The sequence below is a fragment of the Lagopus leucura genome, unplaced genomic scaffold (genome assembly GCF_019238085.1).
Source record: "Lagopus leucura isolate 7727_CA_CO unplaced genomic scaffold, USGS_WTPT01 Super-Scaffold_100017, whole genome shotgun sequence".
In the NCBI taxonomy this organism is placed as follows: domain Eukaryota; kingdom Metazoa; phylum Chordata; class Aves; order Galliformes; family Phasianidae; genus Lagopus; species Lagopus leucura.
The window spans coordinates 5,454,968-5,474,698 of NW_024962271.1; the positions used below are offsets into that span (position 1 = coordinate 5,454,968).

At 37.1% G+C, this 19,731-nt stretch overlaps 1 protein-coding gene across 4 annotated transcripts in view; it reads right to left on the reverse strand.

Moving 5' to 3' along the window:
- Positions 1–19,731, reverse strand: part of CDH11 (cadherin 11) — a 77,381-nt gene that overhangs the window by 39,237 nt on the left and 18,413 nt on the right. Inside the window, exon 1 of one of the 4 annotated variants that reach the window (XM_042877130.1) lies at positions 6,450–6,534. The exons of the other annotated variants lie outside the window; for them this stretch is intronic. The gene's annotated coding sequence lies outside the window, so the exon portion shown is untranslated. Of the gene's footprint in view, positions 1–6,449; positions 6,535–19,731 lie in introns of those variants that run through there. 4 annotated transcript variants of the gene reach the window in all.

A 19,731-nucleotide genomic window follows, 5' to 3' on the forward strand; every position in this document is an offset into this window, starting at 1 on the left:
GAGAGGAGAGGAGAGGAGAGGAGAGGAGAGGAGAGGAGAGGAGAGAAAAAAAGAAAAGGAACAGAAAAAGGAAAGGAAAGGTAAAGGAAAGGGAAAGGAGAAAAAAATGTATATATGGAAAAAATGTTTGGGGAACATTTGCAATATAAGGCATGCTGCAGGGAAAAAAATAGGAAGAGTTGCAGATATGAACAGTCAATATGATGTGCTTTGAACACTTGAAAGTGCTCTAAAGGCATATTAGAAAATTAGTATTTTTACCATTATAGGAGAGAAGGAAGTAGATTTTAGTAAGTGAAACTGGCACTACAGTAGGGAATAGGATAAGTGATTTGAAAAAGAAATTGATTAAGAGGTGCCTCTGTAAGAAGTTCATCAGTTTCAGTGATCAGCATTCTTTCCTAAATGGGATAGTGCATTGAGATATTCTGTACAAAGGGCAGAGGAAGAAAAATACACTTACCCAGGGCTTTCAGCCTTCATCAGTGATAAATATTATGAGGAATTACTTCAAAACAACCTCTGCAGTTTGGGTTTTCACCATTTAAAAATACTTTTATGTACATCCAAGTCAGTAATTTTTTGCAGTATTAAACTGCTAATGCCACCTCTTCTGTATCAGTGCTCAATTTTTCACTTCCTTTCACCCCCATTAAAGCAGTCAGATGTTATTGGTGATGAACAGTTCAGCAGCAGAGTTGGTTCAGAGTTGTTCGAGAGAAATTAACAGGCATTCTCTGAATGCTAGATATTACATACTGCAATACTACACTTAAACATCCTTCACACGTAATCACCAAAGAGAGACATAAAACCACGTGGCTTTTATTATCAGTTGTGACTGCAGATATGTTCATTCGCTGTCTTAAAAATTTGTGATCTATGTACAAGCAAAAACATTCAAAGACAGTGAATTTTGCTGATAAGCTCCAAATAATAAGGAATGTCCTTTGTGATGACAGCTGCCAATATACAAAGCACGTGCTTTATTAAAATACTTGACACACATAACATTTATGCAATTCCCTATGAAGAGCATATGGCATTTTAAATATGTTAATTCTGGAACCAAATTCATCTTTTTTTCCTCGAAGGACCTTTTGAACTGATTCACAATTCATCTGTGTGAAAGACTACAGATGAATAAACTTTCTTATTTTGATCACTTGCTCCTTATCTTCACAGATGACATCTTTGCAAATGACTTTACAGTTCAAGGCTTCTTCTTGCTGACGATAACTGAAGTTGCTTAGATATGTATTTCTCAAAATATCCTTCTACATATCTCCACAGTCTTTTTTTTTTTTTTTTTTTTTTCAGGATCTGCTTTTGCTTTTAAAAGCAGCACATGTAGTTGGTAATAGATACAACTACTCTTCAGTCTGACCTGCTGCATTATTAAGCTTTTTCCTGTATGTATACCTGAGCATGAGACAGTGAAGTGCCTACATACATAATAACTGAACTGTCAAATAAAGGCTCCGTTTTCAAGTTAAGTTGCATTTAACCAGATATTGGAAGTTATAAATCAATATTTTTTGTAGTACTAATCATTATTTGAAGCAAATAAATCTTCATACTATCATCAAGCATGGAGAAACTCCTGCAGATACCGGTTTTCAAGAGAGTTGGGATTGAAGACTGCTGAATGACTTCCATCATTAATATAGCACAAGAAAAATTTAGTTGATTAATTTTAATACACAGGCATCAGATAGCATCCCCTTTTCTGTACATTATTTTTCTTATTCCCTACTATATTTGATCACGACTTCAGTAATACAGACTCCATAATCTTTAAAAAAGGGAAAAAAGCCAAAACAACTGCTGTATTTACAGAAGACTGTTTCAAAGTCTTGTTATAAATATTAAAATAAAACCTCAGAAAAACAGCCGTTAAACAGTTCTAATGCCCCAAATAGATTTGACACAGTGACATTTTAAATCGAATCTTCTAACAAGATTTTTTTGGGTAAAATAAGCCATGTCTTCAGAGTCGTTTTATACGAAGTGACATCTTGAACAATTTCTGAAATGTTGCTGGTGAGGGAGGGAAAAAAACCCAAACCCATTGTCACTATGGTAATTATTTCACAATGCGTGATGCTAAATGGGCAGTCCTGTGGCCTACGAGGCAGCTGAATCCTGCATTGTCCTTGCATGATAAAAAGATTTGAGAGTCTGAAAAGCAGAGGAACGGAATCTCACAGCTTCTTAGACTTTGCACTGAAAGGGCCATTGTAACATCATCATAAATCCTGGGCTCCCCAAGCACTTGACAACTAAAGCAGTGGACAATAGAATTCTTGTGTTGAACAAAACACTCCTTGTCTGCCAAAGGGCTTATCTGCTTCATTTACAAATGTCTTTCATTGTACCAAAATAATTCCCTATTAGAAAAACTATTAGGAACAGAACTAAATAAATATTCACAGCTTTGTGGTCTGTTTGGCAAAATGAATGAACTAATACAATCAAGAAGCATGCAAAATATGAGACTTAAATCAAGAAAACCCTAAACAACCCCAACCAGTCTTCTTGTTTTCCCTTTTCCTGATTGCAGGGAATTGCTCGAGCACACATCAGTCTCTGTAGAAGTGTCTGGGGCACACAACACTCACTAACACAGGAAAGTTTTAGATCATGTTGAAGCAAAATCCTGTCCAGCATGCATTTAAAGTTAAGTACTTCCAGATGAGCAATTACAGAAACAAACGTGGGGACATATCTGGGAGCTCGTTGAAATGGAGACAGAATGCTTAGAAGCAGGGAAAGATGAAAACGGTGGGTTTATAAGCACAGCTGTTTTGGTGCTTGTTACTGAGGGAGACAAAGGGAAATTTGAAATTTCTGAAATGAAATTGTGGCCACATTACTGCAGCCTTTTTTTTCCAACAAGTTCAATGAAAATTCTGGCAGCTCTCATAAAAGTGAATGAGAGACAATAAAACATTCCAGAGGAGCAAATTTGCAACTTAAAAAAGCATTTCTGACATATTCAGAATTCCACCGCAGCAGACATTCACATAAACTTATTGGATTACAATTCACTGGGAAAGTGCTGATGGAAAAATGTTTTCCACCACGCGTGGTTATTAGGAAAGAAAAACTATCAGTCTAAAGCATTGATTGTTCATCCATTCAATACTGACCCTATCCAAAGTGCTACAGTAATCTGAATGGCTGACTCGGAATGAAGAGCAGCTGAAACTTCCTGACTGAAATATTGATCATTAATTATTTATATGAAACCAATATGGAAACAATGATTTGTCCAGGGCAGGAAATGGGCTGAGTGGCTGAAGAGGGCTTTTTTAGGTGGGCTTGTTTGTTGTTTTACTTGCCTAAAAACACACAGGTATTCTAACCTGCACATTACACAGATATTCAAGTAGGAAAAATGAAATATTCAGAATGCCCACCATAAAAACATCAATACTGTTAAAATACAACAATGGTTTTAAGATCACTTAAGACAAAAATGACACAGATTTAAACTTACAACCACAAGATGACAAAATACAAGATTTAGGGGCATGTGAGCCTTCCCATGGTTGTCCCATGAATTTGCAGCATGACCCTAGCACACAGCACTTAGCCTTTGAGCCATTTCTAGAAGTGAACAAAAGCATGCTATAAAGCATTTCACCTATGAAAAATGTAGTAATCTGTACAAAAATCAGAGGAAGAAGGCCTGAATTCAGACCTCCCACGTGCCAGCTGAGGAGCTCTGTTTGGGTGCAGAGCTTTGCCATTTTTTCTCACCCTCTCTCCTCAGTGAATAATTATGCCTATATCTTTAGAACAGTTAAGATCTGATTTAACAGTGAACTTAAACCCAGCTTCTCATACGCCTTTTTTTTAATGCTTGTTGTTCCAAGCTATGCAACACCAATTTTCCCCTCCCCTAGAACATGCATCATTTTAATTTACACTGTTACCCTGATCACAGGTCAATTCACAATTTAGAAATAAGTCTTTTCATTTAATCTTTAATTTTTAAACAAAAAACTGTTTCCAGTTTCACTGCACTTTCTCCTACATGCCACATAACTGCACTTCATTTTGATACAGCCAGCAGCCTCTTTTTAAGTCTCTTAGTGACAATCCAGCATTTAACCCTGTTAAAGAATATATATATGGGTACCTTGACTAGGAGGGTAGCGTCTTTGGCTATGTATAAATTGCTCCTGTAAGCTATTATTTTAGCATCTAAATAGGCTTATGCTCTGAACCACCTTTCCAGAGAATCTATCTTGTTCCATTTACTGTAGGCAGCTAAGCTCAGTAATGTGAATCCCCACATGCCACAACCAATATAGCATCCTAGAGTACTTCAGGTGAGAAGGGACCTCTGGAGGTCATTTGGTCCAACTCCACCACTGAACGCAGCACCAACTTCAAAGTTGCATTAGATAATTAAAGCTGTCACTTCATCAATGTTAACAGCTGATATTTGCAGCAGAACCAAGTGCTCTCTGCGTGGGCATGAATGCTCCAAGGGATTACCATGTTCTGCTGAAAGACAGACAAATATAAGGGGCAGAGAATAAAACAAAGGGCAAGCATTGCATGAGGAAGAATAAAAAGACAATCTCACAGTCTGTCTTATAAATACACACAGAGGCAGGTGAGTACCAATGACTTTGATGACTAATCACGTTTCAGGGACAGGGGGTGTTTGTGCAGCTGTGTGCATGCATCATGAGAGCCCACACCCCATGCTGAGGAACAGCAATGCGGAAGCATATACTGCCTCTCCTACTAACTTCCATCACCACAATATTTGAACACTTTAGAGGTCTAGTTCTGAGGTAAGAAAGTGTTAATATTTGTATTTTACAGCACAGGATTGAGTCCCGAGGAGCTAAGCATTCAACCCATTCTGAATAAGAGGTCTCTCATAAAATGAGGCTTGAAAACATATTTTGCACGCATGAACTAAACAGTTGTCCCAAGCTCTCCCTCCATCCAGAAGGAACAAGAACCTTGTCATCCAACAAGGACGCCCTGCAGTAATGCAGGACTTGCAAGCAAAGGACAAAACCCAAGAGCTGCAGAGAAGAGTCTAATGAAAACAAGGTTGAGTTCAAAGCAGATAAGCAGTCTATTTCTCTTTCTCATGAACTATTCTGACTTTACATTCAACTCTCTACGAAAATGTTTGCTCTTGGTGTTCCCTTCCCCACACTGCTGAGGGGCTGGCTGACATCCAGCAGGTCGCAGTGCCGCAAGAAGGGAAAAGGGAACCAGAAGCCCAACTGCATGTGGACATGGCCTGAAAAGCAGCCGGCTGTCCTGAGTACTGTGAAATGCGAAGGCCATGAAAGATGGCTGAAAAATGAGCAAACTAAAAAGTGGAATACCTGTATGTTCTCGTAAGGGACAAAAATACGTATTAATGCTTTTCAGAATGCTGACAAGGTGCAGATTGAAGTTCAAATCTCATGTGTCCAAGCCAAATTACATAACAGAGAAACAGTTTGTGTAGGCTTCCAATGAACAAATTAGTCCCCTAATCTAACATGCTCTTTACAGACTCCATGAACATCCAGGCCTTGTGCTCACACAATGCAATATGACTTCATCAGTTCCTCCCTTGCTTTTGGGTCACAAGTGCCTGAAGGTAGATCACAGGCCCTTGAGGATAAAGTCTGTATTAATTAGCTTCATGCTGTTCCAGTCCCATCGTATCCAGGTACTAAGAATGCAAGTGGATTGGGAGGCCTGAAGGCAGGTATGTTCTGTCATTTTAAATATCATAAATCAAGCCCTCCTTTTCCATGTTTCCAACTTCTCTGAGCTTCTTCTGAAAACTGAATTTGGAAGAAGAGGATCCACATCAAGAGATACATTGTTTTATACATACATATATAGACATACATGTATAAAATAGTTTTATTACGTTTTTTTTTACATCTTTCTAATGCACACACAAATAAGCATATGTATTATGCTGTATAGGATCCAAATTCCCTGGATTTGGAAAAAGTCTTCATTTGTGCTCTAAAAGCCAAAAGACTATTTGTATTTGTTGTCTACTAGATTAAGTATAGGCTCCTAAACGACCACCAGTAAAATGCTGAAATATATTCCCTCATGGAGAAATGTATTTTCGATACAAAGCAGACAATATCAGTCAGTACCACTGCAAAAAAAAAAAAAAAGCATACAGAATTGCATAAAAGCCTTCTAGGTCACTCTGGAACAGCTTCCACCTAAAGCAAATGTAAGAGAGCACCAGAGTGGGATTTTGTCATTGCTGAAATATTCTAATGGCACATTTTCACTGTAGATTTTTTTTTTCTTATTTGTTTCCTCTCCTTGTCACTTTTACATTCATACTTACTGTTGTTTTCCTTACACAATATATAAATGACCAGATCCTTCTGTTGTGATCAATAGCAAAACTACAGCAAAGGCCATCTTTACTAGCATTTGGTACTCACTTTATCTTATCTTTATCTGCTGCCATTTTCAGCAGGCTGTTTTCTATTTCTTTCCTCTGGCTTTCTTCTGCTTTCTTTTATCAACCACTTCTAGTGACCTGAAAAGAAAATCTAAAATTGAGAGCCACTGAAGTATATGCTGAATGCCCCCATTAGCTAAGCTGTAGGGGACACTCAGCACAGAAAAAAAAAAATCAACTAACCTTTCAAAAAATCTTTATATAAATGTTCAACAAATGTTCCTGCTGGTTCCAAGTCCACTGGAGACACCCAAGAAAGAATAATTCTGGGACATCAGAAATACCATAAAGGAGAATAGCTCAGAATTTGTCCAAGAGACTCAAGAAAGACAGAGGTCTTTGGTCTTAGGAACATTTTTTTCCCCAACTTTCTTTCTTCTATTAATAAATAAAGAGAAGTCGCTTAAAGTCACTACAGAGATCTGACATTTCTGAATATCTGTGCGCCTCATTCAACTCAGTGAATATCTCTGTCATCAGAGAATGATACATGATTCATTCTGGGAAGCTTACTGCAAACCCAGCAATGACTCTTGAAAAGTTTTTTTTTTTTTTTTTTTTTTTTTTAAGTTTAATTTGGTCTTATTTCTGGACTGAATACACCTCTTTCCCAATCCTCCCCTATCCTCCTCCCATGCACTCACTCATCATAACTTGTCTAGACGCAGACAGGATGGAATGAGGGAAAAATGGATAGTAAACTTATTTTAGGTCAACCAAAAGGCATTCATTCTCTGTCTTTCCTACTCTCCCTTTCTTTCCTTTTGTGTTTTCTCAAAGGACATTACACAGTTGGCTTCTCAATCAGGACAAGCCAATGTCAAATACATTAATTTGTCCATGAAGCAGTCTTTAAATGTTGACAAAAGAAAGTTTAAATAATGAAGAAAGATGAGTTAAACTTACTGATTCTGAACACAAGCTCCTTTAAATGGTACATTTCAGCTTTCAGGACTGAACAATACTTAATAACTGATGCTTAGATACCATTCCCAACAGCGTATCATTTTCAAGAAATGGTAATTAAAGATAAAAGAAAGTATCAATGGGTAAATATAAGAGTTGGAATATATCTAAGCACTAAACAACCACTAACAAGGTTCCATGCGGCCTGGTGCAATTTTTACTCACATCTAATGCAGCTTTCCCAGAATTGCAGCAGTGTTTATGGCAAAGATTATATGATTTTCCACCTCCTATTATTTCAGAAAATTGCACTTTAGAAATGATTATATTCTTCTATTTTTTTAATGGAATTATTTTATCAGTTTTTGGTAATATGCTACAATATATGCATGAGAGTTGAAAGATAAATACAGATCTGTATTTCAGATGCATCAGGCAATGAAGTGCTTGTAACAGTGAAGTTCACAGACAAAATTAACAAGAATGTTCAACACTATTAATATTTAACATTTGTCTGCTATTCATTATGCCCCTGAAATACCGCAGAGACTTTAGTTTTCTGTAGTGTAATTATTACAAGCTATGAGCAAGTGCATTATGAGGTTTCTTCAAAACAATGCTTGTGAAATAGAAATATGCATAACCAAATAATAACAGTGTTTTTCATGTTCAGGAGAAACCTGAAGAATTCTATTGATGTCAATGGGAGTTTTGCCTGACAGAGACAGTCCGATGTACCTTAAAGACATTTGCTTTAAATAACAATAAATGCTCCAGAGTACTGTTCAACCTCATTCTCAGCAAAATGAGACAAGTTATATTTATGAAACGAAGAGGGCTGATAAAAATAAAAAATAAAATCGAACAGTTGGCTAAAAGGCTACATCTACTGTTTTAAATAATGGCAATTGCTGGTCTTTGCTCCCTGCAAACTGATGACAGCACTGTGCCAGAGGAGGGTCAGATACTAGGAAAAAATTATTTACTGTGCAGGCACTGGAACAGGCTTCTTAGCAAGCTGGTTGATGCCCAAAGCCTATCAGTGCTCAAAGAGCACTGAGATTATGATCTCAATAACACGCTTTAACTTTTGGTTAGTCCTGAAGTGGTCAGTTGGACTCGATATTTGAAGGTCCTTTTCACCTGCACTGGTCTATTCTGTTCTATTCACATTCTCAGAATTGCAGCTTCTCTCTAAGTTCCAATTGTTTTCTTTCAGGACTCAGCCAGGAATGCCCAATGTTAACATATGCAGACAAAACAGCAGACTGCATGTGGAAACAACCTAATGCCTAATAAACTCAAAAATAACTTTAAAATAATGAAACAAGTCTGTTTGTCAACTGTGCAGAAATGCGGCTCCCCAGAAAAATGAATGGAAACATTGCTTTGCCAAAAGATTATCTAAAGAAAATCTAAGTGGAATAATTTTTGGAAAATTTTCATACAGCAGTAACTTTTCAACTAAATTGGACAGGGATGGAAGAATATTCCAGGCCCTAACTTAAACCTCCTGGGTGGCCTTGGGCAGATTTTCTGGGAGTATCTACTCAGTATATTGCTGGCAGATGTGAGCTCTTTCTGCCCAAGTTTCAAGTTGAGTTGAAGCTGAACAAATGTGGTCAGCACAGCACTGAATCCAACCCACCAAGTCCTACTGTGAGGTGAGGCATATGAGCTTCTGTTCCAACCTGCTAATTCAGATTTGGCACTATGATAAACACATTTGTGTAGCTCTGGTGGGCTGAGATTCCATCTGCCAACAATAGACTTTGTCAACATGTCCTCTGCTCCTCAGCTCCAGCACTAAACTGGAGACAATAATTAATGCCTGAATCTGAAAATGATATTGTGAAAGTAAGTTAATTTACTCTCACAGTCCTCTAAAAGTAGAATCATATAGCTGCACAGTAATTACTTAAGGTAGTAAACCTTTTTTGCCACGGACACTGCAGAACTGAGCTAAACAAAGCTATATACATACTTTATGCTCAATTTAGTGAGCTCTTAAGTTGGAAAATATGAAGATACTCATGCCCAGTGCTTTCATACTATTGTAACTGTACCGCACAGAGTGAGGATGAGGAGTAACCACAGAAACTCCATAATTGTTCAATTTTTCCTTTTACATTTATGTTTTACTCTTGTGCTCTTCTAATGCTTTTATTTTTCAGCGCACAGGAACCTCAGCGACCACATTTGAGAAAATAAACCTCAACAACCCCCCACATCAAGACAGAGATTTTATGAGTGGTTACATAAAATATCTCCCAAAATATTTTGTGAAAAAACATCTTGTGGTATTGAGAAATACACAATGCCATGATTCAAAAGGTCACGCATCCATGACAATAGACCAAACAAAAATGACCAAAAGACTTTCAGAAAAAAATCCTGTGCTGTGTTGAACATACAAATTTAGATGACAGCAGAGAAAGCCACACATCTGCACAGCACCAGAGCAAAACAGCCCTTCATATCATCCAGTAAGGGCCCCAGACACATGCTCAAACTGGAGCACAGATACTCACTGCTCTCCCCTTCTCTAGATATGCAGTAATCTGTGCATTTACCCAAGCTGTTGCAAGCATGGTCTTTAAAGCCTCTGGAAATGCATAAACCTGAGAAGCTTTACTTTATGCTATGCAGATGTTATTAAGTGCCTTTGGAACAGGAAGCAAAAAAATATATTAATAAGAATATGAAACACAGACAGTTGGAAAGGAAATGGAATGGTTGAGCTGCACTTTTTCCCTACAGATTTATTTGTGCTCTAAGTTTCCAATATTAAAGCTACCTCATTCCAACACAGAAATATCTGAATTAATCAAAAACAGTAATTGCAGAAAATTTTATTTTTAGGGAAGAAATTAATTCCAAAATCTCCAAGCAATTTAGGAGTATAATTTCTTTTGAAAGTCCTAATATATCATTATATCACATTGATTTTGGAAAAAGGCTTGTGAACCCAGGCATCAGAAGATCTTCCCCATAACATCAAACTCAAATCTCTGAGTTAAAAGCAATAACGCTACATGCACAACGGAACTTTAGTGCAGCTGTCCACTGCCTTGAAACAAATGTTACTTAATTTCCAAAATCAGAGCCAGCATTTGTTTGTGCTGTAAAGAGCATATTTTCCCAGAATCTACCCAGGTATGAAAGAGATTGCTATCTGAGATCTTGTACACTGCAAACAACTGCCCACAGGTACTTCAGGGACAAGCCAAACTCAGCAGCAATCACGAGGGCCACCACATCGCCCCACACCTGCATAGGCCAGTCTACCATCTCCAGGCACAGACATGCTCGCTCTCCCATTGCACCTCTGGAGCACAAAGGACCCCAAGCTCACTGCACCCAGCTCTGAGCAGAACAGAGCAGCTCATGAAATAGGAAGACAAGTTTAACTGTCTTGGAAAAAAAAAAGAAAAAAAAAGGAGCCTTAAGAATGAAGCCAGCAAGCTTTGAAGAGCCAGCAGGCTCCCATGTTAGCCATATGCCTTCATATGTCTGTTCTGTGGGAGTGTTACAGCTCCTGCTGTTCTATTCTTCACTTTTTAAAGGAAATGTTACAAGGCCACAAGGACTCACAAACATTTGTTGACATTTCTTCTGGGTCAGCCTTAGGAGGCCGAGAAGAATTTAAACATATGGCAGTATTTAGTTGCATGAGAGAATGAGTTGTTTCAGAGAAAAGCAATCTTTAGTTGCAAAACAGTTTAAACCACCATAAAGTTGGGTTGCTTTTCTTTTTGGCCAAAATCCAACCTTCTCTCATTATATATTTTCACATTATATTTTTAAAGCAACAGCAGCTTTTCAGTTAACTTGCTACAGCAAAATGTTTCACAATATTTTCCACTGCTCTCCACACAAGTAATATCTTAATAAAGGATTCCAGATCAAACAGATGTGATGTTTGGTTACACTTAGAGAGAGGATAAAAAAGATGGGACAAGCTAATCTCTGAAATGAAGGTTATTGCCCTAGCTTGTCAAGGGACACCAGAATATTATTTGAATTGGGCTCTTAACATGGTTCAGCAGCAGCACGTATGCATTTGCAAAGCAGAAAAATGGATTTGCAAGGCTTTATTTTGTTATTCAGATGACATTGTTCTAAGTCAGTTGCTACGACAGCTCACCTGCTGGCATTCTTTATATACTGCTGTTAAAAAAAAAAATACCTTGCACACAGGGATGTGGGCTGAGGTTGTCTGTAACCATGAGTAAAGGGCAGCACAATGTTAGGCCTGCCCAGCAGCAGAGTGGGAACACACGTGGCACAGTCCCACTGACGGAGCTTTGCCACAGCAACCCACCTCACAGTAAAGGTAAGAGCCCTGGGCAGACTGGTTTTCCCTCAATGCTTTTTTCCTTCAACACTGCAGCACACTAATGAAGGAGCTCCTGCCGTTCTTTTCATTTGCATGATATTAAATAGGCTGCAGTCATGCTTATTAGTTGTACAGCACAGTGTTTAAAATGAGTAATTTAAGCAGTCGAAATGAGAGGTCTTGCATGGAAAACAAGGATGCAAGAGCCATTCTCTGTTTTCCAAAGGATATAACAGGCAAATTTTTAAAACACAGACTAGACTAAGGAGCTAGGCTTATCCAGAAATGTTCTGTTAACTCCCAGGTAATCTACCATGTTTTCTGAAATGCTGTCTTCTTTGCAATCTTTAAGAAACCGAGCACGTTACATCTCACAGAATTTTACTAAAACTGTTTTATAATTTTGGTAAATTAAGTGGTATTTCCTGAAAGACACCTAGCTATATTAAACCTTCACCCCAAATTACCTATTCTTTTAAACTGTCACAAAATAAGCTCTGCGAGGCATTCTGATATTACAGGAAGGAAGAAAATGAATTTTAGAATACAGTTTTAAGCCTTGATTTCAAACAAGAAAGCAAAGATTGCAATGAGCAAGAACCAGTAACTTCAGAGGAAACAGTAAATCAAACAAAAAGTGTCTGTTAGTCACCACAGAACAAACCTAAAGAATTAGGGATAGGATAGGCAGGTCTTGCTGACTTGTGCTCAAAAGCAGAATTTGTCTGTGAAGGAAGGACCTGGAGGAAAATAGCATCCTCACAGGAAATCAGCTGCAAAAAATTTATTCAAATGCCCATTCAATGCAGTACAATACAATTTGTAGTTGAAAACAAACAGTCTAACACAATAGACACCAACCTAGAAGCTGAATTCAAAGCTTAAGAACATGTAAGCCAGAGGGATCAAAAGCTGCATCAGCAACACCAGGAAAATAAAACATTGAATAAAAGGGACTGTGTAACTAACTGAAATGTCAGAAAGAAAATGGCTTCAGGAAGCCGAAACCATCAGCTTGTAGCAACAACTAAGAGGTTAAAAATAAGTTTTACGTATTCAAACAGTGGCAGGAAGACTTTACTGGAAACTTTTAACTGCTTTCAATGGCAGGGCTGTAAAGCAATTTAAATTAGAAACTGCAATGAAATTTCTGCACAAGCACTTGGCATTAAAATCCCCTTCCTGCCAACATTATGACAGAAGACAAGACACACAAGTCCATTTTTAACTTTGTGTAAGACAAACAATGAATCCATATTTGAAGTACCACAGCCTGAGATAAAAAGGCATGTAGGATTCTTGAGTCTACATAGCAATGTCAGTTTTAAATAGAAAAAAAAAAAGAAAAAGAAAAAGAAAAAAAAAGATTCAGTCCTGCTTCTGTACAGAATATAAACAAAAATAACAGTATTCAGTATGAAACACACACACTCTGAGGAACCCTTCAGGAGAGTCAAATTCTTGTAGGATCCCAGTGGCATACTAGGGGTTTTCTCACACGTTTAGGGTCAGAGCAGCACGTAGTGCAGTGCCTAGGTGGGCATGCTGCTGCAGGAAGCCAGGGAAGCTGTTCTGCACCTGCACAACTCTGTGCCTTGTTGCACTTCAGAACCAGCACTATTTATCACCGGTTTCACTACTGCAAGCCTTTCTTGTTCCTCTTCAATACATTTCTAGCAATCAGTTGTGCTAAGGAAAACCTAATTCCAACAATCTGAAATCAGAAAAGAGTTTGTGTCTGTATTTAGCTACTTACCACAATTTACTCATTTCTCTTTTATGTGATAAAAAAATCGAAGATACTCTGATACGCCCATGAGCAATCATAAAAGCTATGCAAATATTGCTAGCATATTTATATATATTCATTTCATATTAAGCCTTTTTTATCAGATTCACACACTTTCAGACTCTGTTCCTGCAAATATTTCCTTGAATTTAGGTTATCAAGTATGTTTGCTGAAACAGCATATTTTAAGCAACTATTCACAACAGACTCATTCAAAGAACTGCACTTACCCATTTACAGAACTGGTTTATCACCCTGCTTGTACATCCCATCCATGCAGCTCAAAATGCACCAAATTGGGTCATAGGAATGATCAGAATGAAGAACAATCCTGCTAACAATGCATGTTACTGATTTTGTACAAGCAGTGTACTGAGAAGAGGAAAGCTGGTGAACCCATAAAGGATCCCCCACCCTCATGATGCCTCACAATCAGAGTTATAATTCTAGAATAAGCAGCTGAAAATTAAGTTGACGTGATTTAATATTATTCTTATTAGGTCTGATGCACCTCCAAGCTGATGTCAAAGGATGCCAGTAAAATAAATGTGGTTGGCATCTTCTTGTTTGTGCCTTGCTATATTATCCATTCTTTTAATGAAATCAATATTTACTAGTGATTGTTTATTTTAATTTTAAAGTACTGCAACTGTTTATGAAGATCACCAAAAATAAGGTCTTCTGCATACGCATGACAAACTTGAAAATGAATTTAAACTTATGACACATCAAAACATTTTCAATTCTTACACTTATTCTTTGGTCAGTACTCCTCTGCCTGCTCGTGCTTCAGCTACTTGTAGCTAACTCTTATCCAGGAAAGCTACCTCTTCAGTAGTTACTGTTTCTGTGACTTCCTGTTACTTCATTTTCTTAACATACACCTTTCAGATGAACATGCTCCCATACTCCATTCCTCTCATCAAGTCTGTGAACAATCCCAAAGAACCTCAAAAATTTGTACACCTCTTCGTATTTTTCAATGATACGAAGTGTTATAAAATATAAAAAAGCCTAGCTAATATTTGCAAAGCATTCAATTGTTGTAAAGCTTCTCTAGATATCAATGTTCATTCCAACTATTCAAAACAAAAAACTCAAACAGAAGCCTCTCAGTGGCACGATGTGGCACTTCAGTGTCAGCCCTTTGTACCATGACTGATACACATTGCGTGTGAGTCACATAGTGTGGAGATACATAGCTGCTCAGAAGTGTCATAACGAAAAACGCAAAGCTCAAGTCCATACGAGATTGTTACATTCATCTGTTTAATTTCAATTTAACTAGAAATTACGAGGAAAGGACAATACACTGCTATGATTTGATGGCAAATTAGGGGCATCTATTTGGATACCCTTTCCCTGAGGAAAGACAGGGCAGATATAACGAGGACATGGTTTAATGGGCAATATTGGTGGAGGGTAGGCAGTCATACTAGATGATCTTAGAGGTATTTTCTAACCTTAATGATTCTATGATTCTATGATAAATGTTAAAACCACAGAATTTCTTATTATCTGTGTTCAGATGAATGCCCAACACTTCTGGATCTTATCAAACCTAAAAGAAACTGCAACCCAATTTTCAGTGACAATTAGCAATTTGATGGCTGTCTCAACCAAAAATTTCTCAGGTGAGGTTTGGTAATTCTCACTACTTGGACTGAAATACACACTTGATCAGAGTAATTTTCCAGTGATCTTAAGTCTAATAAAATATATCAGTTCAAGTAACTATTATTAGCTGACAGTATAAATGGCTTTGTTTCATTGAAACAAAAAACATGATGGAATCTACTTCAAAGACATCCGCTTTCTTCCCAGTGCTCAGTCTCATGAAATTAGGAGAAAGTAGACAAGCCAAGTACAAGTTCAACTCACTATTTCTCAAAGATAAAGCCTTCTGGATATAGAACTAGTACTGCTCTGTGAGCTTGGAAAGACATTACCAGATCAGTTTGATGCCTATATTCTTATTAGGAACACTTTGTCCTCCTTTATGACCATTTAGTAGAATCCCAAATGAATTGCATACAGTTCAAGAGTAAATTCTTCTTGGTCTTGTGAGGGAAAACGCATCCAATTCAGTAAGTAGGTATTTCTAGGTATTTCTACTCTCTTGCATAAAGTGCTAGCATCCATCCAGTAATTCTGTCAGTTCAGAGTGTCCTCAGGTAAATTTTGGCTGATGATAAAACGCCTTCTAAACTTTGTGATTAACAAGCGCTAAGGATTAACCAGACTCAGATGAAAGGGGAAAAGGATGAGGCTGACTATGTCTCTGAGAGAAGTACAACATTTTCTAGATAGTCCAAATGCCATTACTATTATATCTTCAGTTCTGTTGCTGTCTCAATGTCACCCTCTTTTAATCCCAAGATGAGCTACTTTCATTTACTTAAAATTTGCTTATTCTTTAAATTTGTCTTTCTTAAACCCTTATATATCTTTCTAGTATCTGAATTGCTCACTCTTTTTCTGCTGTGGCTTAATTCACCCCTTATCCTTAAATCCCCCAAAACATGTTTTTCTTTGTTTATAGGATTTTTTGTGCATAAAATTGTGGACAAATAAATAAATGTGTGTGTATACCATTCTATTCTATTAAAAACAGGACAGTAACAAAAAATATGGAACACGTATAATAATTCAGGCAGAACTCTCTCGCACATATGCAAAAAAGAAATCCAATCCACACTCCAATTACATTAAATCCAATATTTGAGGAATGACTAGCAAGAGAAAATGCACAAGACATCATGCTAAAGGATAACACCAATGGAAGGAATTTGTTTTGTTTGTTGAGCTCATTCCTCAGCTTACAGACAAAGGAAAAATTCAGTGTCAGCTGATTCTCACCCTCTGCATTTCATTCTGATTTGTACAGTGAGAAATCCCTGTAATATAAACTCACAGATGCAATGCATATAAACAAATAATGGCAAGGAGAAAATAAACTTACAATGGTTTCCGTAGAAAGGAATGCTCCTGATATTTGTATCTTGTGTCATTTTCATCTTTTCTCTACTTCAGCATCTGCCTCAGCATCTCACTGCTGCTTAGCAGCTCTAGCACATCTTAAGACATCTGTTATGTGGGATGGTTCTGATCTAACGAAACACCAGACAACTGATCTGGAAAGAACAAAACTTGGCACTGAGTTTCTTAGTTATTAGGAATAATGCTTTTTGCAGAGCAGACAAATGCTAGAATGCTGTGTGTACTGTGGTAATATTTGCTTTCTAAGTGGGCAAGAAGAAAGAAATCTGTGCCAATTTAATAGTTTTGTACTTGTGTAACTACTATTGACATATCCCAACATCTGTAGTAAATGGGTTTGAGAGCTTTTTTTTTCCTTCTTTATCTGTCCTATCTCTCCCTAACAATCAGACCTTCAGATACAGAGTATAAGAGAGAGAAAAAAAACAAAACAAAGCACTCCAGGTCTGGAGTATGAGTTTTTTGCACTCAAAAACTTTTATGTAGAAGACTGTAAAACAGTCTTTAAACTCAAGCACTGAAAATTGTATCTAACTGCATATAAATAGCATGCTTCTTCCATCAGCAATCTACCATTGACATTTCCTAGTTAAGTGCTCAATTTTGCTAATCTAATGTTGATGTGTGTATATCAACAGTATTTCCTTACACATGTTCTGAACTTCAGGCCACCGTTGGCCATGTTCAGTCATATTCAGGCTTCTACATTCACAAGTTTGGCATCCCCTACTCAAGGCTTTTATGTTACATGTAAGAAAACTCTTCAGAAATTTTCAATTACTTAAACTACAAATTATTCCTAGTTTGACAGTAGGACCTTTACTCAAAAAGGCTCTTGTTTTTTAAAGCAAAAGTATTTTAAGAAATGAACAGAGATATCTGAGGATGTGTGAAGAGATGAATGACTTGCACAAAGGCCATTAAAACAACTGCAATGGTAGAACTCACGTTTTACTAAGATTCCTCCAGATTAGAAACTGTGACATTAACTTATATACCCTTTTTCTTCTTTTTTTTTTTTAACAGGATCTAAAATCTCTTTCCAGTGATACCATTTTCAGTTGCTGACACAAGCCTCTCTTTAAAAATATGACATTCAAAATACTTCTTGAAATAGCAGATGTCCAAATTAATTATGTCGCAATTTCTCTGGCAACCTGAAAATGTGTACCCAGTCTGCGCCAGCCAGAAATGGACAGTTTCAGCCCCTCCTTACTTACACTGGTGTAAGAGAAAACCTGACAATAACTATTTCAGCTGGCAAAGAGGAGTAATTTCTGCTATATGAGTTTTATTCATGAGCTGATAAAAGCACTGCTTTGCCAACACATGCTGTGCTTGAACTAAGGACTGTTATTGATACAGATGTCCCCGTATATTAGCAAGTGTTACTTTCTGCTGCTGAACAAGTCCTAAACCATACCTTCTTCAGTAGGATTTTTTAGTTTCTGCTTCTTTTAATTTCTGAACTGCAAGATGTTTTAATCTCAGAGCACAAGACTGTATTAGATAGTTAAAGGAGAGAATGTAATGTCTCTTAAGGCAATTTCTGTTTTCTGCTGTTGCCCCAACCTAAGACTAGTTACAAATACTAATAAGAAATAATTTCAGAACTGTGACCTGTAAAGGCCATTTCTACACTCTGCAGCTCCATCAGTCAAACCTGGAAGACTTTTCCCGTACTCAGCATGCTAAGCTGAGACTGTTCCTACCAACCTTAAATGAAACAGATGACTCTCCACTGACACCACCCACAGTTCCATGTTCTTCTGAATAACGCCATGCAAGCACTGATGACGCATTTTGCAGCAGAGACCAGATAAAGTCTGCATTGTAAAACTGAACAAAATAGGTGATTCTCTTTCTACAACACATTTGATGCATCGAACCAGTATTATCACTGGTTATAACTAAAGCTATAACACTTACATTTAAAATACATATATATGCGTGCATTTATACATATGTCTGTATATAGCTGTAAACCCCCTTCCAAAACCAGGACTTCGGCAATATTACATTTCTCAAAAATATCAAGAGGAAAATGTGTGCCTGCAAACATATCCATATATTCTGTCCTAAACAGAAATAAAAGGCAAAAAAACCCAAATGTGGAAACTAATTTCAATGGAATTCTACTGACATGAAATGGGAGCTGCAATTCCTCTTAAGTTTGATCTTCCATCTTATCAAAGGGAACATTTGCCTTTGAAAACTCTTACATGAGTCATTTGCTAAGAATACTAAAGGATGGAATTAATTTTCCTCTGAATTAAAGATTCTAGGTTTCTCCTACCAGAAAAGAAGTATTTAAAATCACAGTAAGTGCGTTGTTTTATGATTTTGCCTATTTTAGAATCTGAGAAGCAATTACTTTCAAGTAGTAAATGCCCTTTCTTTTCTGCACAAAGAAATGCCACTACTAGGTCACTGAGTGAAATAGAAGCTTTGTAAAAGTATTCTAAAAGAAGCCAGAGATAATAATAACAGTTCAAGGATAAGAAAAAAAAAATCTATTGAAATTCTGTACAGTAATATTTAGAGAAAATATTTTGAAGAAATTATTAGATTGTATTGATTTTTTTATTTTGAAAGCAGTTCAGTTCTATTACAGCCACAATTATCTGAATTTTGTTTCATTCAGTGGAACCCTCATCATGTTCTTGAGGAAAAGTTCACTGCAGAAATATTTATATCTCCTCCACTTTAAATGCAGGGAAAATAATCAGAAAAGAATCAGTAGGTTCTGTTGTCGTTTTGTGGTGTTGTTTTTTTTTAAATTGGAAAACAGCAAGTGATCTAATAGACTTAAAGAATTTTCACATATCAACGGTAAGGGGAAGGTTAAAGGTTTCAATACAGGACAATTAATAAAAAGGGTATGGCTTTCTCAGGCTCTGTGAGACTGTAGGTAAATATGCAGTGTCTATTTTGAAAGAGCATGAGAGTCATTTTACTCATTTTACTTATATAGAGCTCCTCTTCAATGAGCTCAAGGATGTCAAACAAATCTGAAAAAGATAATTGTGACAATTTAAATTCCACTATTTCCTTAATATCAGAATCTTCAAAGGTGAACTTTGGTATTCCCCAAATGAAAGATCTCCACTCCAGCAACTTTTCTTCCTAACTGACTGTAGGAGAAACGGCTCACATCAGGATGCTGTTGGGGATACGTTATTTAATGCTTGCGTTCAGAAGATCCAGACTGATTTAGGGTTCAGTCCA